At 43.2% G+C, this 27,603-nt stretch overlaps 1 long non-coding RNA gene across 1 annotated transcript; it reads left to right on the forward strand.

The window, feature by feature from the left end:
• The first annotated feature begins 4,424 nt into the window (after positions 1 to 4,424).
• On the forward strand, positions 4,425 to 26,173 carry LOC142041515 (uncharacterized). The gene is made up of 3 exons (XR_012653489.1): positions 4,425 to 4,503; positions 16,626 to 16,702; positions 25,749 to 26,173. It is a non-coding gene; the product is annotated as an uncharacterized LOC142041515 (long non-coding RNA).
• The last annotated feature ends 1,430 nt before the right edge of the window (positions 26,174 to 27,603 follow it).

A 27,603-nucleotide genomic window follows, 5' to 3' on the forward strand; every position in this document is an offset into this window, starting at 1 on the left:
GACTTGGAACAAAGAAACTATGTCAAGACCTGAGGGAGAATAGCAGGCAAGTTAAATACGAGGCATTTGTAAATTCAGCAGAGCATAATGGCAGCTGGACCTCTTCTCTCCAGGAGGAGGACCCTACCCATAGAAAGCATGTTTGGAGCAAGGCGAAGAGCAGTGGGATGAAAGCTCAGCATAGCAATAAGACTGCTGTCTCAGACAACTAGGGAGAGACTGACATATCAATGAACCAAGGAGATGTGCAAACAAGGCCAAGAGGACTGCAGCCCGTGGGCAAGCATTGACTGTGCAACGCTTGCTCCCCCTTGTACGACAACAGAGATGCTGAGCTGTCAAGCAGTTGCTGGCGAGCATCTTCCCCCTTGCAGCCTTATCCAGCCCCACTGAACAAGCAAACTGCCACAGTCCCCAGCTCAGCTCATGCTTCGCCCCAGAGTGCTGACAGCTCGGTCAGGATGGCTGGTCTCCACGCTGAGCTCCTCAGGCTTTGCCCCCAGCCTGAGGAGGTCCTCTGCACTTCTGAGCTTTGCACCCATATGTGGGGTGGCCAGCGCCCAGCCCCGAGGCCCACAGGTGGTGAAAGGCACATGCAGAGCTGGCTGCTGAGACCTACTCCTGGTCCCAGGACTCACAAGTGCCCTCCAGCAGAACAACCACCGCTTCTGGTACTTTCTGCCAGAATGAGATCTGCTGTACCTGCCAGCCAAACTCAGAGAAAAGGCATCTTCTAGACTGTTCAGGAAAAGCACAGAGGACCTGCCAGCCTGTCACTGAAAACAGCTTATAAGAAACAGAGTTTAAAAGCTGCCAGCATTGACTTTTATTTCCATATTTGCTACTTTATAGAGCTACAAGGGTGAGAACAGAAGAATGCTGAGCTTGAAGCAAAATGAGAGCATTATAATGTTCTCTTTGAATGTATTTTTGTGTTACTCTATTGAAGCTCTTTCTTGGTTTACCTTTTAGGTTTTACATTATTCTAAAGCTTGTATTTAAGCCTCATTCTTTTCCTTTTCCTTTTTTTTTTTTTTAAAGAAGCCAACCAACCAGCTCATCAAAAGAAGACACTGGAAAACTCAAATTCCCCTGTAGAGTTTTCAGTGTTCAAAGCCCTAAATCCTGCTGAGAACCACAGAAATCAGTATTACAATACATCATTTTACACAAGCTCTATGCATCAAGGGATTCTGCAAACAGAGCAGCAGATACTACAGGATATATTTTGCCTGTTTCCTTATCAAAAAAAACAAAGACAAAGCCTAGTTCTGTAACATAAACTACACTATCTAGGAGAGTACTGTCTCTGTTAACTTTAAATTGACATTTGCTTTATCACATTAATGTTATTTCATCACTGTACCAAATTTTAAGAATAGGGAAATATTCCAAGTTATCATGTTAAAATCCATATCACTATAGCAAGTAGCAGGTATAGTAGCCTATGAGCACATCAGCTGAATGGCCTGTCATTTTTATTTACTCAAATTATTCTTGCCTGAGTAATCCTTTTGTGTGTGTGTATGTGGCATGGGTCAGGTAGGAGGAGCTCTTCTTCTGGGGTTTTCAAGTAGCAAAGTTATTTAGTCCTGATGATGGGCTAAAGTAATTACTTACAAAAAGTCTGAGCCCCTTGAGCTAAAAGAGATTATGTAGTTTGATATCTTATCTGCTGATCTTTTTAGGAGCTGCCACTTTATCTTACCACCAAAAGCAATACCCTGGGGAATGATTTGTATGGCAACAGATACAGATTATCTGACTGAAATAGCAGTTTCTTGAAATGGGGTCTTAGTGGGTGTCAGCCCTTAAAAGGTTTTCAGCTCTGCAGAAGTACAAGTAGAATAAACTAGCTGCTTGAGAGGTCCATATCATTCAATGTAAGTGAATGAATTGTGGATAGGATGATATATGCAGCAGCTAGTTCTTTACCAAGAAAAGATTAAAGTGATTTTTGCTTCTTAGAAAAATATCCCTCCTGAAGACATGGCATTTCTGTAAACTTACAATGCTTGGGCTTACTCAGGAGGATTGGTTTTGTGTAGCAACCAAGTGCAAGCTTTAAGCTGTAAAGTAATACTATTATAATGTCAAAAAGTGCTGAAGCTGGTATGATGCACGTGAGAGACATGGTTAACCTGTAAAATTCAGATACTGTAGTGCAGAAAGAAAAACTAGATCAGGAGAGGCTTGAAAAAAATAAATGTGTAAATGTTGCAAATATTCTGGTAAAGAAATCAAAATTTAACCACATAGAAGAGTTAGGTTTGATTAAGAAGTAAAATTATGAAGCATAATGTATACGATTGTTAAGTTTGAAATGTAGCCATAGAAACTTTAGGAACTGTGTTATATGTGACTATAGGAACCTTAACATTGTTAAAGTTTGAAATAGATAACCATAGAAACCTCACCAGGAAGTTACTGGTTTTTCTATGTTTTGTTTCAAGAAACTAAGGAAACCATCATGGACACCAGTTTGCTGCTTCAAAACCACCTTACCCTTCCCATCTCAATTTGAGTATCAAAGATTCCAGTCAGTAGAGCTAAGTGTAACTGACCAATGATTGTTTTTAAATAAGAATATTGATAAGGTTATATAATCAAAGGACCAATCATTATAAAGGTTAAATTTAAGAGTAAGCATAGTATGCATTTTTATGTGGAGAGCTTATGTAACAATGACCTGACAGAAAAAGTCTACAAAAACGGATGGATTTTGATACTAAGTTGGGCACGCCTTTGGAGGAGTGATCCCCCGTGTCCCCAGAGCTGCAATAAATGAAGTGCCTGCTTCTTAACTTCTCACTGCTGTTAAGGAGTCTTATTCCGGATTTCGGTAACATAAAGGTGAAAAGGCGTGTGTAGAAATTATATATATGTTTCGATATGTTTCTAAATCTTCCCCTTAGCTTGCCACTGTAATTAGCATCTTGCTTTGCCATGCCATGTTAGAAAGGTAAAGAGTACTAGCATACCATGACAGGTCATGAGCTAAAGTTGGTCTTGTGGCTACGTTTTATCCCTTGATGGAAAGCAACTGCTTTGACTTAGTAATGAAGAGGTATTAACTCATGTCTGTGTTCACTTTTTGTTGTGTGAACATAGGACCTCCTGAAGGAAAATTTGAGAGAGTTTAACAGGACAGAAATAACACAAAATACCTTGTTTAAACTTCCTGTAAAGTTTACCCACTGCTCTCTTGAATAGCCCAGTTCTTGCCCCACACACCAGACATCTTAAAGATTCCCTGTCCTCACTAGTCAGGAGTTGTGTCTAGAAAACACAATTCTCAGGCCCCTCTTACTTGCATCAGTCTCTGAGAGGGCTGAGGAGTCACTACAGCCAACTGCACGGCTTCCCTCCCTTTCCCTTCACTGTTGGTGATTTCAGTCAAAGTTTCATACCTAAATATCATTGGGGATCTGGTCCCCATGATGCCTCTTGAAAATAAGCTTTTGAAACTGGTGTTCAAGACACGGAAATGTGCAGCAGGATAACCCTTCATTTTCCTCACAAAAAATCAAATCCTTTTTGATTCGATACAAGAGTAGAATTCAAAATCATGAGTTTACAATTCTGGAAAATCTGATGTTCCTTTTTTTATTCCCTGATGTGGTTGATTTTGTGTCCCCTCACCTTTCTTTTCTTATTTTACTTTATCTCTTCTTATTTCAGAGAGCCTTAGTCCTGTTGCATTTTCTGGGGAGTGAATGTTCTGGTGTAGTAGTGCTGCCTAATGTCTGTACCAAAGCGTAAACAAAGCCAAACATTTGCATCTGAAATTTATGAGGTTCCTGATCTAGGGACTATTTTAATCATGGTGCTGCTTTCACAATCATTTTACTAAACTATTAAGACAGAGAAAGAATCATTAGGAATGACTCTCAGGAATCTGAAAAAAACCCACCCTAAAACATTTTGCAAAGCACAACATTTGTTTTAAATAAAAGGAAATTCTGCCATGGCAATGCTGTGATTAAAATGCCATGAAAAGGCTTTAATAAACAACAGAGATGTCATAGGTATCTCTTGCTTTAATGACCACTGATTAATTATCATATGGAGCTTATGCTGAATGTTATTTGGACAAATTATGACCACAGATTAATTATCATATGGAGCTTATGCTGAATGTTATTTGGACAAATTAGGAATTCTGCCTCAGGCCATCAGACACTGTACTCCTGGTGCTGCACAAAATGGATGTGTGCTAAACAATGACAGGATCTGATTCAAAATGCTGAAAGCAAGCCAGAGCAACTGCTTGCACTGTAAATTGTCCCAGGGGCTTCATCTGCAGGAGGAAATTACAGGTTTGCAATTGTCCCACAGCACAGCTGTACCAATGGGTTGTGTGAGGGTTATGTATTAGGCACAGAGGACACATTTTAACTCTAGAGCCTCTTGCCTCCTTTGGGTAAGGTTAGAAGATGGAGCTAAACATCCCTGCATCTGGTTTCTGGCACCTCACTTCTGAGAGACTGACAGCACATGCAGGTAATGCAGTACCGCGTACATATGTGTGCACTAAGGCACCTCTCAAGCAGTACAGGAGCTCAGACAGAGACACTTTGGTGCTGTTTCTGAAAGATCTTGTGCAGGCTGTGCTACGCGATTTTCATAGCTTGTTCTGAAGCTTATTTTGTTGTCAGCATTTTCTCTCCTAATTCTTCACTGACATCATGCTTACAACACTACCTAAAGTTTTGCAAAATATTCAGAATGAAATCAACAAAATGCATATGCCAAGTTTAGGGATTAATCTGATAAATTGTGGGTGCAATTTACTTGTTTGTGCATACAGAGACCCAGGAGACATGCTTGGTCTGTAGCCATGTAGATTTTTCCTCACTCCCATAAAACTTACAGAAATCTCAATTTCTAATTCTGCAAACCATTTTTAGCCCTGTGAATATCAACACAAGTCCTTCTGTTTTTTTACCATGCAGTTATAATGAGCAATAACCTTTAATCTTGTTTTCAATGGGCAGAGTTCAAACTGTAGTTCTGTTCTCCCAAGTATTTTAGCAAAGGTTATTGTCTTAGTGTGGCATGCTCCCCTGGCTGCATCTCATCAGTAATCTTTCTTTCTTAAGAAAGAGAAATAAACTCTTAAATCCTTAATGTAACTAAAGTCTCTGTTAAATCATTTTGGCATATTAAGAATAGAACAGTGAAACTCTCTCCCCTCTATTATAATTTGAATTATTCTATCTCTGCACTTACCATTGACCAATGTGCCTTTTCCTTCTCTTAGGGCATTTTCGGTGTAGTCTCTGTGTGATGATCTTTTTCTGGTGGCAAAAAGCAATACCTTTTCAAAGAGCAGGTCACTGTTGTGGTTTGAGGAGGAGAGATTTTCTTTGTATTGATGGAGTTGGCGAGCCACTTCACCCACTGTCGGTGCCTCTTCGTCTTTCCAGGTCATTATTGCCAGCGTGTTGGCATAGGATGATGGTGCGCTCCGTACAAACTTCCGCCACATGGGTTGTGTGCATTGGACTTCGTCTGGATCTTTGGGTAATTGTGGGTTGTCTGGGTCATGATGAATCATCTCTAGCACAGCTAATTCCCTCAGATACTGGATACCTCTTTTCATGGTGGTCCACTTGCTTGATTGACATATAACATCTTCCTTAAAGGGGTACCTTTCCTTCACACTTGACAGGAGTCGCCTCCAGAGGCTGATGGCTTGTGTCCCTTTTCTAATTGCCTTGTCAATGCCACCTTCCCTGGCAAGCAATCCCAGCTGCTTGGCTTCCCTACCTTCTAATTCCAAGCTATTAGCCCCATTGTCCCAGCATCGGAGGAGCCAGGTGATAATATGCTCACCTATACGGCGGCCAAAATCTTTTCGCATATCCCACAGCTCACTCAAGGATAGGGCCCAGGTTATTACCCCTGGTTCTGCCTCTTCCTCCGGTTCCCGTGATGACCCTGGTTCACTTTCATCCTTCACTAAGCGAACCGATTTTTTTGTATATTTCTTTTTCTGCACGGGGGCAACAGATACCGGTGCAGGTTGGTCCGCTGGTTCACTTGCAGTATCGCTCGCCGGGTTTTGGATAACCACAGCGTCTGTCGCCAAGGTTTGGGTAGCAGCAGTGCTCGTCGCTGGGGCTGGAGGGACCGCAGTGCCCGTTGCTGAGGTTTGGGTAGCTGCTGTGCTCATTGCCGGGGCTGGAGGGGTTGCAGCGCCTGTCACCAAGGTCTGGGTGCCTGCAATGCTTGTTGCCGGGGCTGGAGGGGCCACAGTGGCTGTTGCCAGAGTTTGGGTGACCGCGGTGTTCATCGTTTTGTTGTTAGGTCCAGAGACTTTCTCTTCCCCTTGAGGGTACTGAGTGGTGTCGAACAGGGCTCGATAGGCATGGGCCAGGCCCCAGCATGTTGCAGTGATTTGTATCTCTCTGGAGCTGCCGGGGTGACAGCATACCTTTTCCAAATATTTAACTTGTTCTTCTGGATTCTGCACTTGTTCAGGGGTGAATTTCCAAAACATTGGAGGTGCCCACTTTTCTAGGTACTTGCCCATACTGCCCCACACACTGTGCCACTCATAATTATCCAGCCTTGGGGCAGATCTCTGCGTGATCTTCTTAAATAGTTGTTTAACCTTAAATGAGAGCTGAACCACATTCAGAAGCATGCTAATTCCTAGCAGTAGGGCTAGGACCGTGCTAGTCCCAACATCCCAGGAGTACTCAAATTTTCCAAAGTTCTCAAACACCATTGTAACTGGACGGAAGGAGAAAGGAGAGGGGAAGAAAGGTACCCCATCCATAGACTGGCTTTCCGAGGAGGAAAGGTAAATGGTATAATTATGAATAGTTTCCCACAGATGGCTCCCACAGTATGAAGGTGACAATGCTGAGTGCAAATACTGGATTAATCCCACAGCCGATGACTTTAGCATACCATAAACCAGTGTTATACAATACATCGAAGCAAAAACCTTAATCCACCTCCCAAGGATGATAAGCAGCAGAAGAGGAACTACATATAGCAAGCTAGGTGATACATAACAGAACTTTAAAAACCAGAGCAAAAACTCTAAGAACACATAAATCAACATAATGACCAGCGACTATTAGACCAATATAATGAATGCTTATAACAAATTTGTTTTAACAAGCTCTGGTCAGGTTTGTCGTTATCTCAACCCTTTGTGCCCTGTGTTGGGCGCCAAAATGGACTGTCGTGGTTTAACCCCAGCCAGCAACTAAGCACCACACAGCCGCTCACTCACTCCCCCCCTCCCCCCCAAAGGGGTAGGGGAGAAAATCAGGAAAAGAAATAAAACTCGTGGGTTGAGATAAGAACGGTTTAATAGAACAGAAAAGAAGAAACTAATAATTATAATGATAACACTAATAAAATGACAACAGTAATAATAAAAGGATTGGAATGTACAAATGATGCGCAGTGCAATTGCTCACCACCCGCTGATCAACACCCAGCTAATCCCCGAGTGGTGATCCCCTGTCCCCACTCCCCCCAGTTCCTATACTAGGTGGGACGTTCCATGGTATGGAATACCCCGTTGGCCAGTTTGGGTCAGGTGCCCTGGCTGTGTCCTGTGCCAACTTCTTGTGCCCCTCCAGCTTTCTCGCTGGTTGGGCATGAGAAGCTGAAAAATCCTTGACTTTAGACTAAACACTACTTAGCAACAACTGAAAACATCAGTGTTATCAACATTCTTCACATACTGAACTCAAAACATACCACTGTACCAGCTACTAGGAAGACAGTTAACTCTATCCCAGCTGAAACCAGGACAGTCACTTTGAGGGTACTTGGGCTATGCTTATGTTGTTATACTTGGGCACATTTTCCTTTTGTCATTGGGGTTTACAGCACAGTTAATATTTCTCCATGTTTAATCTTAAGTGACTGCCCAAATGTACACTCCTGGCACCACTTTTCACTGCAGAAGAGAGTGTACAGTTACTGCTGGTGCTGCCCAGCTCAGGTCCTTCCAGATGGTGTAAATCAGAGCTACACAGCTGGTGCATAGGTAGCTCAGGACCTGCTCACCTTGTTTATAGTCATGCTTACATACAAATAACAGATCCGACTGTTGCCTGATGTTGCACTTTCTATATGTTAACAGAGATTCCCCCACCCAGCAAATTGCTCACTCACCAGATAGCATCACTTCCACCATGACTGGGCAGGTAACATGTCTTACCCTACTATGGCAACCTCCCAGCCCAGGGTGACCTTCTCCTGAGAGGCATAAAAAGCTCCTGGTCCTGACCTATCCAGGGTCCACTAGACCTACAGTGCTATTGGCTAGACAACAGTGCATCCCCTTTAATGATTTTCACCCAATGCTTCAGACTGGGCATGGGGAATATTTTGTTAGCCCAAAGGCTCAGTGAGTTCTTCTGCAGGGAGGCATTAGCCTGCACAGATACAGATAGAGCTCTCTCCCTCCTGCAGGTTGCCAAGAACAAGCAAGCACTTGCTGCTAAAGGACAGCAAGCAACTTATCACTCAATAAGGACCAAGGCTTTCCTCATATGAAGACTTCAGAGGTTTCATACAGGCACCTTATTCAAATGTCATCAGCACTTCATTGAGCATTGCTGAAAACACTTCTCTCTGTGCCTCAGTCCCACATACAGTCACAGGACAACAGGGTGAGAACGTGTTTGTCACAAGCAACAACTACAGCCCAGCTCATCCCTTTTTTGTGCCTGTGATACCTGATTACCTCAATTAATTTAATTTGTCTCTGTGAAGATTATTTGTCACTTAGTGCAAGTTATCCTCAGATGTATTGCAGGTGTACTCCTGTAATTTGCTGTTAATTACTTGTTTACTTAAATAATGTTGCTAATAAAGGGGGGGGGGGGGGGAAATCCCATTTAGGTACCTAAATAAAAGCCAGGTGTTTGGCCATATTTACCCTCACTAACTCATGTTTTCACAGTTATAGAGTCATTAAAGGCTTTGACTATTGCTACTATAAGTTTTTTACTAAAACCCAGGTGTTTAACAAGGTAACAAAAAAAAGTACTGAGCACTTCTGGTGTGCTGCTTTTAGCTGGGATAGAGTTAAATATAATCATAGTATCTTGTATGGTGCTAATGTTTTGGATTTGTGATGAAAACAGTGTTGATAACACAGGGATGTTTTAGTTATTGCTGAGCCATGCTTACACAACACCAAGGTGTTTTATTCTTTGCACGCTGCCCCACCAGCGAGTAGGCTGGGGGTGCACATGGAGCTGGGAGATGACGCAGCTGGGGCAGCAAACCTTAGCTGACCAAAGGGGTATTCCAGACCATATGATGTCATGCTCAGCAAAAAAAGCTGGTGGAACAAGAAGAAAGGTAGGGAGAGAAGTTTGGAGTTATGGTGTTACATGCGATGGAGCCCTGTTTTCCTGGAGATGGCTGAACACCTGCCTGCCAAGGGGAAGTAGTGAATGAATTCCTTATTTTGCTTTGCTTGCATGTGTGGCTTTTGCTTTACCTGTTTAAATGCCTTTATCTAAACCCCCAAGTTTTCTCACTTTTACCTTTCTGATTCTCTCCCCCATCCCACTGTGGGGGGAGTGAGTGAGTGAGCAGCTGTGTGGTGCTGAGCTGCCTTATGGGTTAAACCATGACACCTGGACACCTAGCTCGGATAGCATGGTTCCCCTTTTCCCTCAGATTTTCATCAAGGCTTCACCCTGTCAGAGGAATAGTTTGTTGCTGATGTCGACAGAGAGAGATGAAACAGCTATGACAATTGTTTTATTCTAAGTACTCAGAGATACCAATCTACTGTTGGTTCAGCACACTGAATGGGCAGGGCTGATTGCTGATCTGGTCTCTGCATGTTTATGGACATAAAGAAACTGTAATCCCTGTCTATAACTGTCAACAAACATCTGAGTCTAATAGACAATCACTTTAGCTTTTAGCAGCACAGATGGACATAGAGCTGGTGGCTACTGCCAAACACCCAAGCAGAATTGTGGACTCTGCTGGAGGGTGCTTGGAAGATGTAAATGATCATATAGCAGCACCTGCTGCCATGTTGCAGGCCCTTGTGTGGCCCATGCAGAGCCACAGTGACACGGAGCTTTCCATAAAGCTGCAGATTTTCTGGACTGTGGTTGTACTGTAACACACAGCAGGGTAATAAATGTTCCGTGCTTTGGACTGGCATGGAGCAGCAGACAGCCGCTGTGCCAGACAGTAGGTTAAGATCAGCAATGAATGGTTCACAGCTGAAGCTTGTACCTTTTCAATGAACACAGGCTGGCAAGTAGTAGCTTTCTTAGCATTATTGTTAATGTTAGCCTTCCCCAGTGCATCTACCAAGGTGCGTGACTGTTGTGGCCAGCACCAGCATCTCTGGGCCGGGGAAAAGTGGTCAGCCAAACTTTTCTTAAGCACTGGGCAAGAGACTGACTTTAGTAGTACTTGATTCCTGAGGGATTTGCTTCAGTGAAGGTGTCTTTGGTGACTTCAAAATCTCTCCTGAAATGGCTTAAAACCAGTACTTGACCTATGTAAAAATATGCTAGTCTGGGCAATACCTTTAGAGCTTTGAATGTATTTAGATTTTTTTTTTTTTTTAACTAAAAAACTCTCCAGAACATCAAAACATATGTAAAGCTATTACTTTACAAGTGCATCCATCAGGTTAGGTCAGCAAGTGTTTTCCTCCAAAACTTCTCTTCCATGTGTCAAAAGGGAATAGAGACCTCTGTAGCTGTAAGAAACCGAGAAAAAAGATCAATGCTTTGAATATCCTACTTTTCTGCAGTCTGTAGTGTTTATGCCTTAATATTTGTTCACTGCCACTGCGTAATGTTGCATTTATTCTGTTAAAGGCCATGCCTTTCTCTTCTCAGAGGCAGCTACTGCTGTTTGGCCATTGTTTTTTGATGAGATTTATTCAGGCAGTCAGTGACCTTTCCTATACTCCCTATTGATTGTCTGGAATGGCTTGGCCTGACAAGGTGAAAATAGCTACAGTATTTTATTGTTTCTAGTACTTGTTTATTTACCTGGTTATGCAATGCACTTACACACTGGCTGGCTGATTGATTTATTGCTGCTTTATGCTGCTGCCAGCATCCTTCTGGGGAACAGGACTCGAAAAGGACTCTCTGCAGCTGAGAGTTTATGCCAGTGTCCATGCATTAACAAACTGCATGTAAGGCATTTCAGTCAAAACCATACCTTGTAACCCATGGCTGTCCATTTGTCCAGGGTTTGTGATTGCAAACCGGGGCTTATACATGCTGTGAGCTGGCAGCGCAGTGAGTTACTGCTGAGACAGGCTTGTGTCAAAAGCAGTATAAATGAAAAAGTGAAAATTGTAAAACATACTAAAAGAGCCACTCTAATTTCTGTCACCACTATGTAACAACCTCTAAAAGAGCAAAGTGGACACACGACAAAACCATGTCTTCCTCCAGCAATGCTTGTTTCTGGGATTATTCTGTGAAGGCATAGGAAAGAGATATCAGCTAACTGTACAGAGTGAGAATGTATGGCCAAAGTGTGACTGAAAAGTGTGAATGAATGGGTCAGACCTTATGGTGCCCTGGCAATCCAAGAATAAACCAGTTACAATGTTCCAGAAGCCACAACATGGTTTTTCACCTCTGCAGCTAACTTGGGACAGCTGATCCATACGAGCAGCATGAATCCTTTGACAAGGGGTGAGTGAAGGTGAGATCTGGCCTGACACAGGGCAATAGGCCAGACAAACGCTGTTGTACAGCATGGTCTGCCATAGTCCCTGGTGTTCAGGAGCAGATGATGGCCACTGGAAGAGCAGAGACTCATATGGAACAAAGGAAAAGGAAGGTGGGGAATAGTTAGATTTGGGATCTGGGGAGTGGGCAGTAGTAAGCTTAGAGATTCTCATGCTCCTTTCTTAGGTCAGATGTCTTTCCTCATACTTTTAGGCAAGCAGTTATCAACTGATTGCTCAAGAAGGAATACTTTCTTCTAGTGACTCTGTCACCATGATACTCTGAAACATATGTATGTGCACCAACCCACATCTCTTGTCTGTCTCATATCAATAAACACTAACGATGCAAAACTCTGGATGGTGTGCATGGAGGTACTGTGTTACTCTTCTTGGTTGAAACTGCGTATGAGGGTAACTAATGACAGTGGGGTAACATTGCATCTGGGATGAGAGATCCCCCAAATCATTCTTAAAGAGATAGATGATACCATCCCCTTAATGTTTGGGACCAGGAGCCTTGAAACCCTCCAGGGAAAATTGTCTCTTAGCACTAATCAGAAAAAAGAGAAGAACACCTCAGAGGAAGAACTATATCCTACTAGAGTTGCCTAGTTTCGTCAGAGAAAGTTGAAGTCATGGTGTCTGTGGAAGAAGCTGGTTTAAGATCACAGTTCAACCAGTGAAATCCAAGCAAGGACAATCCAAGTACAGGACTTCTGAAAAATAAAGAAACCTACTGGGATGATTTTGTGGGTCACAAGGAAAGTTATGGATTCTTGATCAAAAGGTCTGTATTTAGGAAGAGGCCTAAGTTGGAGCTAAAGGCGCAAACTATTTAGCAAAGTCAGTGACAAGTGGACAATCTGTATCCAGAAGACCTGGAAGTGCAGCAGAATGTTCAGGTGGAGAAGAGGGAGCTTCTGTCTGGACAGGTGAACACAGTGGATGGCTCCATCTGTCAGAACTGAGGAAGTAATATGAAAGAACTAAGAAAAAGGGTATGAGGAGTCTTCAGAAGGTGTGAATGATAGCCCTTAATATTGGAACCACCCTAATTCAGAGCTGCAGTTCCACTGATTTTCAGAAAAATCTCGACCTTTGCTACTGCCCAGGTATTTTCTTATGCTCATCCTTTCTTAACAAGGATGTATAATGCATTTGCTCTGTGGCCGTATATCAGCAGCTTTGGTTTCCAGTACTGGTGCTTGGCTCCTTTCTCTGATGGATGAAATGCAGAGTGGTTGCACCAAAATCAGACAAAGTACCCCTGGGAAAGGATGCAGTCTTTCAATGCCCTCTTTGACACTTCTTCCCTAAGACATCTGTGTACTCATCCCTGTAAGAGTGGCTTTACAGCTGTCTTTCAAGGTCAAAACAACACTGAGGCAGGAAATGCCTCACTTTCTCACTGGATGTAAATCTGAAGCCCAACTAACTTCGCAGGCTCAACACAGTCTGCGAGGCATGTCTCATGGGGGTAGCTCAGTTCAATTCAGAGAGAAGTGAATTGGCATAGCAACCTGCACAATGCTGCCAACATCAGAAAGGAGACAAACCGCTCAGGTGTCTACCAAAAATAGATATAATCCATCTCGGATAGGAATATGTGTTGTGCTGGAGAAGGTCACGTTTAGGGGGGACTGGTCCATTTTGGACCATTGTCAGTACCATCCACACCTGATTTGGTGGCAAGTTGCAGGATATCATTAGGCCATCTTTCTCTTCCTTTTTGTATGGAGATGCTCTTTGTTTTTCATAGCCTGACTTAGACTCTACCCAGTAACAGTTTTTGTATAAAGAGGACATAACATATTTTTTTGCAACCAGTATTTGTACTATCTGCACCCCCACACTCCCCCTGCTCAATGTTTCCAAAAAAGTGAAATATGCTGCTTGTACTTCTGAAAGAATGAAGTTAGGACTCTCACTCTGCATCGCCAAGGTGATGGTCTCCATTTTCCTTCAACCTGAATTTGTAACAGTGCATGTGCAAGTGATGGAAGTGTTCACAGAGTTAGGCCAGGCTGGATTTAAGGGTAAGTCAGTCATCAAAATTGGCATGACTTATATACCAGAAGTCCTAAGTGTATTTCCTATGGGCTTCTGAACTTTTAGCCTTTCCTGTCAATATGGGTCCTAAACCCCACTCAACGCACATGGGAACACCAACTGGTGTCTTCCACAGTTGCTCTCCTCTCACCTAGGAAAACATCAGAGAAAGGATGAGCCTTTGGATGGAGAGATGTGGGTGGAAGTAGCCTGGAAAAGACTCCTGCTTAAAGCACATCTCTGGCTGATTATGGAACAGGTGGTCACTAAAGACTGTGTAGAAAGACACCATGTCCTTTTAAAAGATTTTAGCCCATCTGAAAGGCACATCAGTTATTGGGAATGGGACCTAACCGTTAATTTTTTGGCATGTATGGGCTCTTACTTAATACCTCACAGGTTCTGCCTGAGATGCCCAGTTCCTTCCTTCCTCACCATGTTGCCTGCACACAGGGGGCCCCTGTGACAAGGTATCCTCAGCATGGGGACCTTCACCTGAGACATGGGGCCAGGCACACATGTGAATTTATCACATGTCACTACATTTCAGTGTGTAGTGGATGTGCTCCAGCCAGGCATCCCAGTGCATAAAGTTGCACACTGAGAGGAGAATAACTTGAGAGATCTTCAGTTACTGTCGCCCATCCATATGCATTTTCATGCCAAGTGATCTCAATTAGCATCTGAAATTCAAAAAAACCCTCATCTCCTGGTTCTTCCCTGCACTTTGGTCTTCAGACAGTGCATGGTCACAACAGGTCTGGCAGTGTGGTTACGGCTGCAGAATATGCACCAGAGGTATTGGTCGCCTGTGACTTCTCGAGCGTGTGCCTTTGCAGTGCCACTTCCAGTCTTTGATCACTGGGTGGCACCAACAATATAATGAATCAGGGCCACTTCTCTAGCCTTTTCTTCTTCAAAGGGAGTTGTGATCCTGGGAGAGGTGAGGTGCTATCGGTTTGTTTGTTTATAGTCTTGATGCAGTGAATCTAAGAAAAACATTATTCTAGCAAGAGACCTCAGGTAATGGTAGGATTAGGAGCAGGTGAGGATATAAGATAGGAAGAACTGTCTGTAAAGTTTGATTACTTCCACCGTGGAACTATTACAGTTGAAAAAAACCCCACCTGTGATTAAAGGTTTTTTTCATCCTGTTGTCATGAATAAACCCTCTCCTCAGGCACAGAAAAAAAGAGACAGAAAAGCAGTGGAGAGGTAGGGCCAGTCCCAGGCTCTGTGCCAGTGTTGTCCCCGTCTCAGAGACTGCTAGAGTCAGGAGTGGTCCTTGCAGCTCCCCTGCTCCCTCCATCTTCGGCTGCATTGCCACGTGCACCAGCCAGCAAAGTAGGACCTGAGTGAGAGGCAGAGCCCTTCCATCAGCAAGTTGTTCTCTCTCACACCTCATCTAACATGGGATGCTAATGGCATCCCTTTAGCAGATAAGGCCAAGTTCTTTAGCAAAAATACTCTGCATGCAATTTTTTTGTGGGAGCTTAGAGACAGAAGTTTCTAGATGCCAAACTGGAGGAATGCCATGTGCTCCTTATTGATTTCTAACTGCTGACCATGATAAATTCCAAGAGTGCAGCAGCACAGAGCAGAAAGTCGTGGAGGAGCTGCCGTCTTATGGAGTACTTTGTATGCCTTCCTTAACATCTGTCATTTGTGACCAATGCCACTGAATGCAGTTATCCAATAAGATGCCAAATCCGTCAGCATTTCATTAAAATATGCTGCAGGGAGTAGTTCAGTAAACTACTTAGCATGCCAAATGCATAGTATGTGCCAACATATTTATCGTATAATGTTCTTAAGAGCTGCAAGCCTCTGTTCATTGGGAGTAATCAATTCCATTTTCATATGCAGTGGACCTTGAACCCTGCTCTGCACTCACATTGCAACAATTTAATTTTTTCAAGGGACGATCAGAATAAGTAGATGCAGTACCTCTACCAGGAGCTTTGGCAGTAAGCTTTATTGATATTCTGGGCTAAAAAAGCCCCACAGATCTCTGCACACTGTGGGAAGGATCTAAAAATACATAATAAAAGCATGATTAGTACAGCATGCAACAAGGTGAGGAGTACATGCTGCTGAACAGAAATAAAGTCTTGGCAATGTAAAAGCAATAAAGCCAAAAAAAGTAATTCAGCAACAAAAGTATCAAACTCAGCCTTATTGCAATATGAAATAAAGGACAGTTATGTTTTTAGTGGAGCTGAAAGATTCTACCCCAGTGATTGGTAATTAATAGTTCAAGAAGACCTTTGGTCCCCTGTTCAACCTCTGGATTGCCTCATTAGACATTGTCAGTTTCTGGGACATGCAAATCCTGTGTGTCAAAACAGCACTGTTTTTCATACACTCAGTGACCTTTCCCATCTCTTGTATCCCTTCTTTCCTTTCTGTCTGACAACCCCACAGTGCTTACAGAGGCTCTATTTCCAGGCAATTACTTGTTGGGCAGCTCTCCCACAGCTGAAATCGGGTGTCTCCTCTGATACCGAAAACTAGGCAGCCCTTCGTTCAGCCAGGACTTGTGTACGTGTTCAGCAACCCTCCACAACCTCTCTCCGCAGGAAGCCTGGCTCCTGAACCTTTTTTGCATCTTTACTTGGTATAAGGTACTACCAAATAGTTGTAGTCAAAACCCAAGGCCAGCAAAGGGGTGTTCAGCATATTCTTGAGCATTGTGCCCCTAACCCTTCCCATCCCTGACAAAGGGCTCCAGCACCCCATTGCTTATATCACTTGCTAGGGCAGGCAGAAAATGTCTGAGATATTGCATATCTCTTTAAATCCTAAAATGCCACACTGGCTCTATAGCAACACTAACAGGCATCATCTGTTTTTTTTACAGCTGGGAGGCTCACAGAGACCCTACTGCCGTGTTTTGCAGCTACAGTGAAACAATTCAAACCTTGAAATGAGTCTGAGGTAAAATCTCTTCTGTTACACCTCTGCTGAGCATCCTGGCTTGTACCAGAAGTCACGTGGCCAGCAGGACTGGGGCAGTGATCGTCCCCCTGTACTCGGCACTGGTGAGGCCGCACCTTCAGTCCTGTGTTCAGTTTTGGGCCCCTCACTACAGGAAAGACATTGAGGTGCTGGAGCGTGTCCAGAGAAGGGCAACGAAGCTGGTGAAGGGTCTGGAGCACAAGTCTGATGAGGAGCGGCTGAGGGAACTGGGGTTGTTTAGTCTGGAGAAAAGAAGGCTCAGGGGAGAGGGTCTCTTTTTTTCAAGTAACAAGTGATAGGACAAGAGGAAAATGGCCTCAAGTTGCGCCAGGGGAGGTTTAGATTGGATATTAGGAAAAATTTCTTCACCAAAAGGGTTATCAAGCATTAGAACAGGCTGCCCAGGGAAGTGGTTGAGTCACCATACCTGGAGGTATTTAAAAGATGTGTAGATGTGGTGCTTAGGGACATGGTTAGTGGTGGACTTGGCAGTGCTAGGTTTACGATTTGACTTGATGATCTTAAAGCTCTTTTCCAACCTAAATGATTCTATTCTATTCTATTCTATTCTCTGAGACCATGCTCCCGGGGGCTTTATTTCAGATTTCAGTGAGATCTCTAGAGAGCTTTACAACCTTGCAATTCAGACTGCATATTAGGATCCCAAAAGAGGATGTGGAAACCCAGCTCTAAGCTTCAAAAATCAGTAAAATAGGACATGTAGAACATGCCAACACACCAAGACTTGCAGAGACTGTGTATACATACAAACATCCTCATAAAATCAGACAAGGGGTTTGCCCCAAAATGGGTGTCTCCTCAGGACGAGCTTGCTGAAGGGGAAGGTGTGGGGAGGAGTGGAAGGAAAGGAGAGAGGAAGCACAGGAATAAATTCAATTTAAGTGTGCACAGAAAGAGCAAGGAAACACATAAACGTATCCAGGATGATAAAAGATAACTGAAGCAAAGGGCTTTTAAAGATATGAAACTCACCTGCTCTGGCAAGCAGAGCTGAAGATGAATAAAGACTTATGATCTGGGTGAGACAGTTTTCTGCATGCTTGTCCCTCCAGGCACTGTCTATTCCCCTGAGGCAAATGGGCTTGTTTGCTGCTCTAGAAAAGATAGTGGCCTGGAGTGCTACCTGGAAAGCAGCTCCTGTGCTGCTGCATAGCTCTGATGTATATGAAATAAAAGGTGCTCTTTAATTATATACAGGGCTCAGAATAGCCAGACTATGTGCACCAGGCCAGATGCTCACAGTGTTTACTGCTTTGCCTGTGTTTACAATGTCCAAGCCCAAATTGCAGGTATTTATTATGGCTTTTCTCCCTCTCCTGACCCTACAGCTTGGATGCACTGGCCTGGCCCTGCAGCCGGAGAATACATGACAGTGGTACCTTGCAGGGAAGCAGGTACCATGGCCCCTTCCCCGAACTGAGAGCGCAGGCTCAGACCTCGATTGTTTGGGGGAGAATATTTGAGTGGTCAGCTCATATTACAGTCTTAATCACAGCAGAAACATAATGAATAAATTCTTCTCCTTCTGCATTATGTAAATCATTTTCTGGGCTGTGTCAGCTCTCCTGTGAGTGAGAGCTTGTTTTAATCACTTGAGAGAGGATCTGACTGACAGAGAGGCAGATCTGCTGAATATAGGAGTGCATAGTCTGGTAGAGTTGCTTTTCAGACCAAAGTTTTCAGACTTTTTCTTTTATCTTTACCTGCTATTTTGTTTCATACTTTCAATACAGCAGACATGACAAAGAGTCAGTGCCTGGAGAAGGAAAGGTTGCATCAGACTAAGAATAGGTTTGAAGGGCTGTGTTTACTTCACACATATTACAGGACCACAGTGAGACTTTGATCATACACTTCTTGGACAGTTTTTAACCGGAGAATTGATGCTTCACAGTTACATTTGTTAATCATAGAGCCTGTTAGGGCAATAGGTTGCTTATAATAATGCTGCTTACTGGTGTATCTATGACACTGTATAACAAACAGTTCCCATGTCTTTAGTAGAGTAATACTTTCCTCTTCGCTCTTTTCTCTCCTCCTTTCCTCCCTCCCTCCCTCCCTCTCCTTCCTTCCTTTCTTCCTTCCTTCCTTCCCTGTTCCCACTCTCCCTCTGCCCCTGTGGTGTGCTGACACAGGTACCAGTTGCTGGAGGTCCATGGTGAGCTGACCGACTTTGTGAGCTTGGCTTCATTTTATGTGTTGCCACTGGAATGGCATCCAAAGACTGCTGATACACTCTCCCTTTTTAAATTGCTTTCCCCATTAGCAATGGCTACAGTTGCCAACAGGCTATGGTGCAGTCAGAAGGGGAAGAGCAATCATGGTGCAGCTGGGAATGTCTCCATTTCTAGCTTCACATTTGCAGAAACATTGGTCCCAGAAGAGAAGACAGGGTCTAGCAACTTATTTGAGTTTGTCACCTACAGCTTCTGATGTGCAGGACTTGAAAACTTATAAAAATTTTGGCAAAAAAAGAAGAAAGGGCCCATGCTTTTGCAGCGAGATTTTGTGGAATGCCCCTTCTCCCACTGCTTTTTTAATTAGTATTGCTTCTACCCAGCAAGGAGCGTAATGAGACTCTTTCTTTCTGTTTGGTTTTCTGCATTTTTTTCAGATTGTGCCTATTGTCAGTGCAGGAAACAATTTGCTATGCTCTTTTCTTCTTCTCCTTCTTCTTCTTCTTCTTCTTCTTCTTCTTCTTCTTCTTTTCTTGCAGCTCTTACCAGTTTCACAGGTTCTGACTTTTTTCCATTGGGTCAGCTACACTTTTCATGGCCTGGGAAAGAGACGTGAGAGAAGAACACAACTGGCCCCAGTGGGACTGGTAATGGCATGCAGTGGGGGGCAGTCTCTGAAATTCTGTGGCTCCTCTGGTCCAGGCAGCCAGCCCTGCATGACATTTGTTCACCACCTAGCAATGTTTCAATAGCTTGCACTGAATTTGTTTACTGGCGGGTGTCCCAGGGAAGCAGACATGGCATTTATCAGGTGCCAGTTAGCAAACTCTGCTACCTTTGCCAGTAAATTGAAGAGCCACTGCTATATTAGGAAAAAGGTATTATATACAGAGCACCTATTAATAGTCTTATCTCTGTCTACAGTGAATCAGTGTGAAATGCCCAGCCTTCTACCCAAACTGCAAATTCAAAATGCTCTTCGGATTGAGCAGACCACAGGGCAGAAAATCAGTTTCATGCAAGCTCCTAATGCAATGTAACTCTGCCGCTATCCACACTGAAGCTCCAGGTGATAAAGATAGCTCCTGAACACATCCATCAGTCTCTGCACTACCTGACATTGCTGTCCTTGTCCCAGCAATGGCTGTTCCCTTTTCATTGGTTTTTTCCCCTGTATCACAGGTTGGAGGATACGGCTGTTCCCCAGGAGGTGGCTTTTGCCCTCCTACTGACAGACGCTGCCTGTGCCCTTCTCTGACCGAAACCTCCTTCCTACCTGCTTTGTATTCCACTTCAATCACCAGTGTTAGTGGCACTAAATGCTGTCTAGCCATCCATCACAAGACATTCAGGGCATCCATTATGATATGATTCATTTGAGCAATCTATGTTCATTATTAATCTTCCCTTACTGCAGGCTAAAGTAACCCTGGCTTGTAAGGTCTCCATTCTTTTCAAAGCTGGCTTTACTATAATTGCATTTTCTGCTGTATCTGCTTGCTTGCTTGCTTGCTTCCTAGTGCTTTGCAGGGTGTTGTCCCTCTTCATATCTTCTGAACTGTGCCATTCGTCCTGGAAAATGTTTATTGTGGATTAATATGCAGTCAATCACTGTTGTGCTCTCAGCTTCTGAAAGTCTGCTTTGGAATACAGCTCATCCCTTCACCAGGCTGAAGGGGTTAAATACATAAATCTTGTTCTTCTTTCCTAAGTTCTTGCTCTCCTGCCACCAAAAAAAAAAAAGGAATTTGGATCCTTAAAAGAACAGGGGCAGGCTGTGGTTTTTCAACCTTGTGCCTTTTGTATTAAGCTAAACAAATTCCACCTGTTTTCCCCACTGACCACCCAGACACTGCCAGGTGCACAACACTCTTCAATGCATTTGTGCACCCTTGCGGGTTACCCATTTTTCAAAGTTGTTTCCTTTTTTCCCTTCAGATACAGCAGGAGATTTCGTGAGATTAAATCACATCTGTGCCCAGCCAGTGCACTGGGGAGGGACAGGGTGCAGGAAGCCTCTATGTCCAGCCCAGATGCTGTTACTAAGGAGAGGACAACAAAAATAGGTGATGGCACTCCAAGAATGTGACAAGGAGATGAGCTGACCCTAGGTAGCACATGGGACCCCTTCGAGTCAGGGACACCAAATCCTGGCCATTGACTGTGATCCCCAGTTACACCCTCAGAGTAACAGAGAATGAATATGCCACCAAACTGTCCTGGGTCTGCTACCAAGCCCTGCTTTGCTTCCTCCACAACAAGGAAGACACATTCACCCAGCACCTCTCAGACCTGCCGAAGTGAAATGGCTCTGGGAGCCTCTGCTGAAACCTCATTCCCCCTTCCAGAACACAACAGCTCTAATTCATGCTCCTAAACAGTTACAGCAAGGGATGGACAAGCCCACATCATCTCCGATTTGTTAGGAAAAACCTTTGGATTACTTTTTTTCTTAAAGCAGGGTGGAATAGCCAAAGGCCAGTACATTCTGTTGTATTCAGGGTTAAATCACTCCAACACTGGTTTGATTTAGCTACTGACAACCGACTTACAAATATGGCCTAACACCAACAAGCAGTGATTTTTTCTATGGGGCACTTATATTCTGTATGGGGAGAATTTGGGGAAAAAATCTTGAAAACCAGTGATCCCAAATATTTCAATAACTGTATGATTTGTTTTTCGTTATTGAGAGCTAGGTTGTCCCCGCCCTGCAATGGAGAATCAATGCTGTGGCATTTTTATCCACCCAGGAGCAGAAGGAACATTAGGTCCCTTTGCTTCCATTGCACTGAAAGTAGCTGCATTTTACATTTTAGAGAAGAGGTGCAAGCTGCAACTACAGAACTGAAAGTGAAGGAGCTGGAAATAAAAGGCAAGTACCTCTCAGGAGAAAAGGCAGAGGGACTACACAGAAAACTTCTGCTCGGCTGATCTGATGCTCCTCTCCCCAGCAGTGCCCTTTCTAATCACAGCATACTGTGCATGCTCACACTGCTTTCCTCACTGACAATTTCATTCAGGCCATCAAATTAGCCAGGAGAGGCAGCATGGTTAAATGAATAGCCATCAGACTGCTTGATAAGTCTTGCTTGGCTGTGCCACAAACTCACTGCTCATCTCCCCTCTGCTTCCTTTCCCATCTTTGTCATCGTTGTTTCTGGGATACTGCCTAGGGTCCAGATGCTTGTTTAGGCATCTGTAATTCGCATCCTTAAGACTGCCACTGCAAGGTACAGTTTTTCACACAACATAGCCATGTGTCTGGACACACTGCCATTCAGGTCAGCACTGTCCCCAGCCACCACCCTTGCACACCAAGTCTTCACAGGGAACTTGAGAGGTCATCTAGCCCATCCTCCCACCCCACCCAAACTGTTCTTCAATATCTTGGACTACATATGTGCATAGTGTGATGTAGGGAAAAGCTGGTCTGGATTGGACTCAATGGATGCTGCCCCGTGGAAGTTGTAAACAATAAGGAGAGTACGGTCCACATGCCAGGGTTAAATAAACAGAAGAGAATATTTGGTTTCTGTTACTGTTGTAGGTCAAGTTGTGGATTTAGGTTTATAAACTTGGGCACTCTTTGAACATCGTGGCTGTGAAAGCCAAGAATGAGCACAGCAGCTACCCCTTTTCATCTACTGCAACTTCAATCTCTTAAAAAGGAAAAACAAACAAACAAAATTGTAGCTTGAATATGACACAACATTTAGTGGTTTTCTTTCCCTTTTCAATTGATTAAGTGGTCTCCTCTATTAAAAGCCTCTTGATAAGACAATAAGAGCTATTAGCAACTCATGAGAATCTGTGGTTGGTAAATAGAATTACAACTCTGAGAAGAAATACTGCAGATATCATACAGGGACTAAGTGGCATGGCAGTAGAAGTAGGTTAAAATACTGCTATTTTAGCAGATGAATTCCTGGAAGATGATTGGGGAAGCTGTCACAACCTGACTGAGGTCACCACTGAGTGATACCTGCAGAAAGACAGTCATATACGGTCTGTAGAGCTGTAAAATCTGTAAGAAACTTTCTTGCATTTGATATGCTCTGTCCTGAGCTCCAGCAACACCCTGTTTGGGGTAGGCAGAGTGTGCCCTCTGTGTGTGACTGCAGTCCCAGCTTGGAAAGGTTTCCCTTGTCTTCCATGGATGACAACCTTCATTCAAGAGGCACTAAGCTCCCATTAATCTCCCCTTTTCTAGTCCCTGCTCCCTTGCATGCTAAAATCCTCTTTTGGCTGGTACAGTTGGTGATGAGAGCGTGTCTTCCAGATGACAGTATCTGTAGCACACACACAGCCTCCTCCACCTCGAGAATGCTGAAATCAACTCGAGTGCCAGAGCTGCTCTTTTTACAAATAGTATTTTAGCTGTGAATAATAACCTGCTAGTGCCTGGGAGAGGCAGACAATTTACATCCTCCTTTCCATATAAGCTGTTTTGCGGTGACTTCCAGATGCCAAATAAATTATTAATCAAGTCAGAAAAATACACTGGAGCCTGCCTTCCTGAGATGAAGGGTGATGCTAATCACCAGATGGATTTAGCATGTAAGTCATATTGCTGCTAAATAACTGATCAACAGCTTTCACCAACATTTTACTGTGTTCAGAGTTTACCTGTCTAACTTGGAATATGTTGCAGGTGTGCACTAATTCCTCCTTTTTCAGTGCCACCACTCGTGATGTACATTTGCCCTGTTGTGGGCACAGTGACACATGTGGACACAATCTACAGGGCAGATGGCAGAACTGCACAGCATACTGGTGGGGCATTACAAAGCACAGCAGAAAAATCCTGTGGATCTTTGTGTTTTGGGCTGTATTTTTTTTCCATTTAACCTATGATGAATGGCTGCATCTGATATTGACAAACCAAAGGATGCAGTTTGTGAACACCTCTGCCTTGTCTTCAGGACAAGGTGGTAGAGAAAAGGAGAAGTTTCTGTTATTCTCATGACTTTTTCCCAGCTTACTTTTGCACTCACAGGCACTTTATCAATGTCTGTATTTCTTAGCACAGGGCAGAGAACGCAGAATAGGAGACAACACAGAACAGACACATCAGTTGGACTGTTAATGTATGCCCTGAGTTAGCTGAGGGCTCTCGTTTTCACAACTGGAGTCCAAGAGCCTTGCCATATTGACAAATCCACCAAGAAAGGCTGAAGACAGTGGTCAACCACTGGTCAACCAAGTGATCTTGTAAAAGTGTCTCCTAAACTAAAACAATTTGCCTGCCTTGCTTTCCAGCTAGAGGCTAATATAGAAAAAAGCATTATTGTGTCTCAGGTACTGCTGTTTTCTGGGTCATATCTTGTGCCCTAACATTTCCATTCAAAGCCTGATTGAGCCATAACTGTGGAGTTTGGGTGATCACGTCTCCACGATCCTGGTCTCTACCCAGAAAGCCTAGGCCTTTAAAGCACAGCTGAGAGAACTGCCGATAAGTACTGCTAAACACAAACTGGCCTTTGGTGGTCTCCAGAAACATGGCCCTGGAGTTCCTCTGCTGCTAGTCCAGCATCAAAGGGAGAAAAGGCTATGGCAGTTGTGCATAGATGACTCTTCTGTGGTACAGAGAAGAAGAAGAAACCAAGTGCTTTCCCTGGTGATTCTACTGCTGCTTTCTTTTAAAACACATTTAGATTAATCTTTTAAGTGTCCAATTCTACCCTGAGTATTTTATATCAACAGAAATACATTACTGCAACCAAAATGCATACCAGGCAACCCACAAATACATTCACACACAACATATCTTGAGATGCTTCATACTATTTCTTCACTCTTCTGTATGTCCACAGCTCCCAGTATGTCAGAATCACCTCTTGGCACCCTGCTTAGTGATAATAAATCAGGCTCAGTGGCTATGATCCAGAGCCAGTGAGCATCCTTGGTACATACCTTGCTGCCAACTCATCCTCTATTAATCCAAGGGTTCACATGTGTGTGTGTATTCGTAGTGCCTCATTTCCTGATGAAGTGAGTCATTAGGAAGTCAGACAGATGAAATCCCAACAAAGCAGTACCGATCCTGCCCCTTTTTCCAGTTGGAGCATGGTATAGCGCATCTTTCTTCAGTAGGACCATCGCCTCGTTGTGTTAGGTACTGTATAAAAGCAAGCATGAAAAGCCTCTGTCTCAAACAAGTAACAACCTATGTATAAATGAAGAAGCAACACACAGTAGAGTGAAACGGCAATATCAGGCTGTCAGGAAGGGGTCTTGGTGCACAACCCATTTTCAATATTTCTGTGGCATAACAGTAAAAGAGACATTTACACAATTTATTGTTTACAGTATAAATAAAAATAGTTGGTGATGATGAAAGAACCCCAGAGACCTTGCAAACTAAATCACACTGAAAAAGACCCTGCATGAAGATCATAAGCTGGCAAAAGCTTATGCCATGTTTTCTGATCCCTCTCTTTAAACAGAAAATCATCTTCCTAATTAATGATTGATGGTATTAATATAATTAAAGACTTTTATATCTTCAAACTCAATTCTGCCCAGAGGCTTAGATACATAGGAGTATATATCCAGACCAACACATACCTTTACAGTGAGTGAAGACACCAAAAACATACCTTTACAGTGAGTGAAGTCACCAGATCTCTCTCTTGTACAAGTGTTGTCTGCTGGTTTGATCATTACTCCCAGGAAGCAGCCAAGGAGTTAGAGCCAGTTCCTAGCAATGGAAGAAATATTAGAAACAAGGCAACATAAATCACTAGAAGACAAATGAAAATGGAAAGTTTGGGTTTTTCCTTTACCTTTCTTCTCTTTTTTTTCTTTCACACACTTTATTTCAGGGAAGTGAGAAAGAGAAGATTCCATCAGCCAAACAGAAGACATCTCTGGTGCTTGCAAAGACACTGTGGGTCACAGCAGCTGGTGGGACATCCTCTTCAGGGTGTGCAAGGGAAGCTGAACACAGGAAAGGGTCTTCATCCTGTATTCGTGTCTGCTGTACGCCATGTTTGCTATGGGCATATTGTCATGATCTTTCAATGATCTTTCAAGAGATACTGTCCTTTATCATGGAAGACATAAAGGACATCCATTTTTCATGTGATCAGAAGCACAAAAACATCATACAAAATTGATCATGAGACACCTATTTGTGAAATTAATGCTAGCATGTCATTCAAATTTTTGTTTTGTTTAGGTGATTAATTTGCCTATGTTACATGGAGTACAGGTATGAGAAACAACAGGTTCTCTCTCTTGCAATATTATTTTCTGATCATGATATTTTCTAAGAAGTCTATAGATAGTCATATATGACATATGAATCTGCTTTCAGAGAGAGACAGAAGGAGAGACTTCCAGAACAGAAACTTCTTGGCCATTCCTATTTCATGCAATATGATACTCCAAAAAGCTGATCCTTGAACCTGATTGAGAATACTAAAAAAAAAAAAAAAAAAGAGACAAATTCAAGTTTTTAGGCATCTCAGAGGATATGGAAGTGAGTCTCAAGAACAGGATTTGATGAGAGTTTGAAGAGGCTCTGGTTATGTGCTTAACCTTGCTGACAAACAAGCAAGGTAAAAGTTCAAGGTGCAGGATTGGCATTTTGTTATGATGACTCCTATCTGGTATGGTATAAAACAATTCTGGGAAATATTCTGACAGATAGCAGCATAATAGTGAGCAAATACTTCCTATAACTCCTCACACAAACAAAGAATAGCAGTCTTGTAGAAGCTGCAAAGAAAATACATGGCAACATTTTTCAGAACAGTTGGTTTTGGAAGAATTTAACTACAAATGCAGTACACAGGGATAAATTTAGTAGGATGACTTAGGGGGTCTTAAACCTCACCTACTACCTTCCTCTTCCCTCTCTCCACTAGCACTGCTTGCCTGCGTGAGCGTGCTCTGGACCAGGGAACAGGGGCAGCCCTCCTCCCTTTCAGTGGCTCTCAGTGCACATGATAAATGGGCCTTGGCCCATAGAAGCAAATGGAAAAACTCATTTCAGGGTGATTTGGACTGAGTGCCTTGACTACCTTTGCAACAGAGTTCTCCTTGAAGAGGCTCACAAGAGAATAGTATCTGTCATTGTCTCTTATCTGCCTGTTGAACCAAATTCCAGTAATGCGTAGACATGCACCCATGGAAGTCTCCATATGCAAGTTTTACAAGGAAATGCAGTCCGTGTGCTCCACAGACTTGCCAACTTGCCAACAGGTTTTGAGCAGAATTGATTCAGATCTAAACTGAAGGCTCTCCCTGTGCCTATTAATCACTTTTCCTCACGCAGTGTTTTTACACTCCTTGGGCACCAATCCACTCTTTCACACCTCCCGAAGTTGTGTTGTAATCACTAGCGCTGATTTTTTATCCTAGGTAGTAGGACAAATCTTCTACGGCAGTTATAAATGATAACTAACTTGCGTAATTATCCTGAATCTTGACTGCATTCTCAGTCAGTTGACTATTGATTTAGATTATAATACTTTAGTAATATTCAGGTCAATCAACTTTCTGACTGTTTTAGGCTGGTTTCGAGGATTGCCAAGAAGGTAAACACACACACACTGACTATAAGGGAAAAAGCAAGCTTTTTATTAACTACACACATGCGTTATGCTAAGGGTATTTTACAAAGCGAAAAAAACTATTAACATACCGACCCAAGGACTGTGAAGAAGAAGATGA

This window comes from Buteo buteo, chromosome 18 (assembly GCF_964188355.1).
Source record: "Buteo buteo chromosome 18, bButBut1.hap1.1, whole genome shotgun sequence".
NCBI classification, from domain to species: Eukaryota; Metazoa; Chordata; class Aves; order Accipitriformes; family Accipitridae; genus Buteo; species Buteo buteo.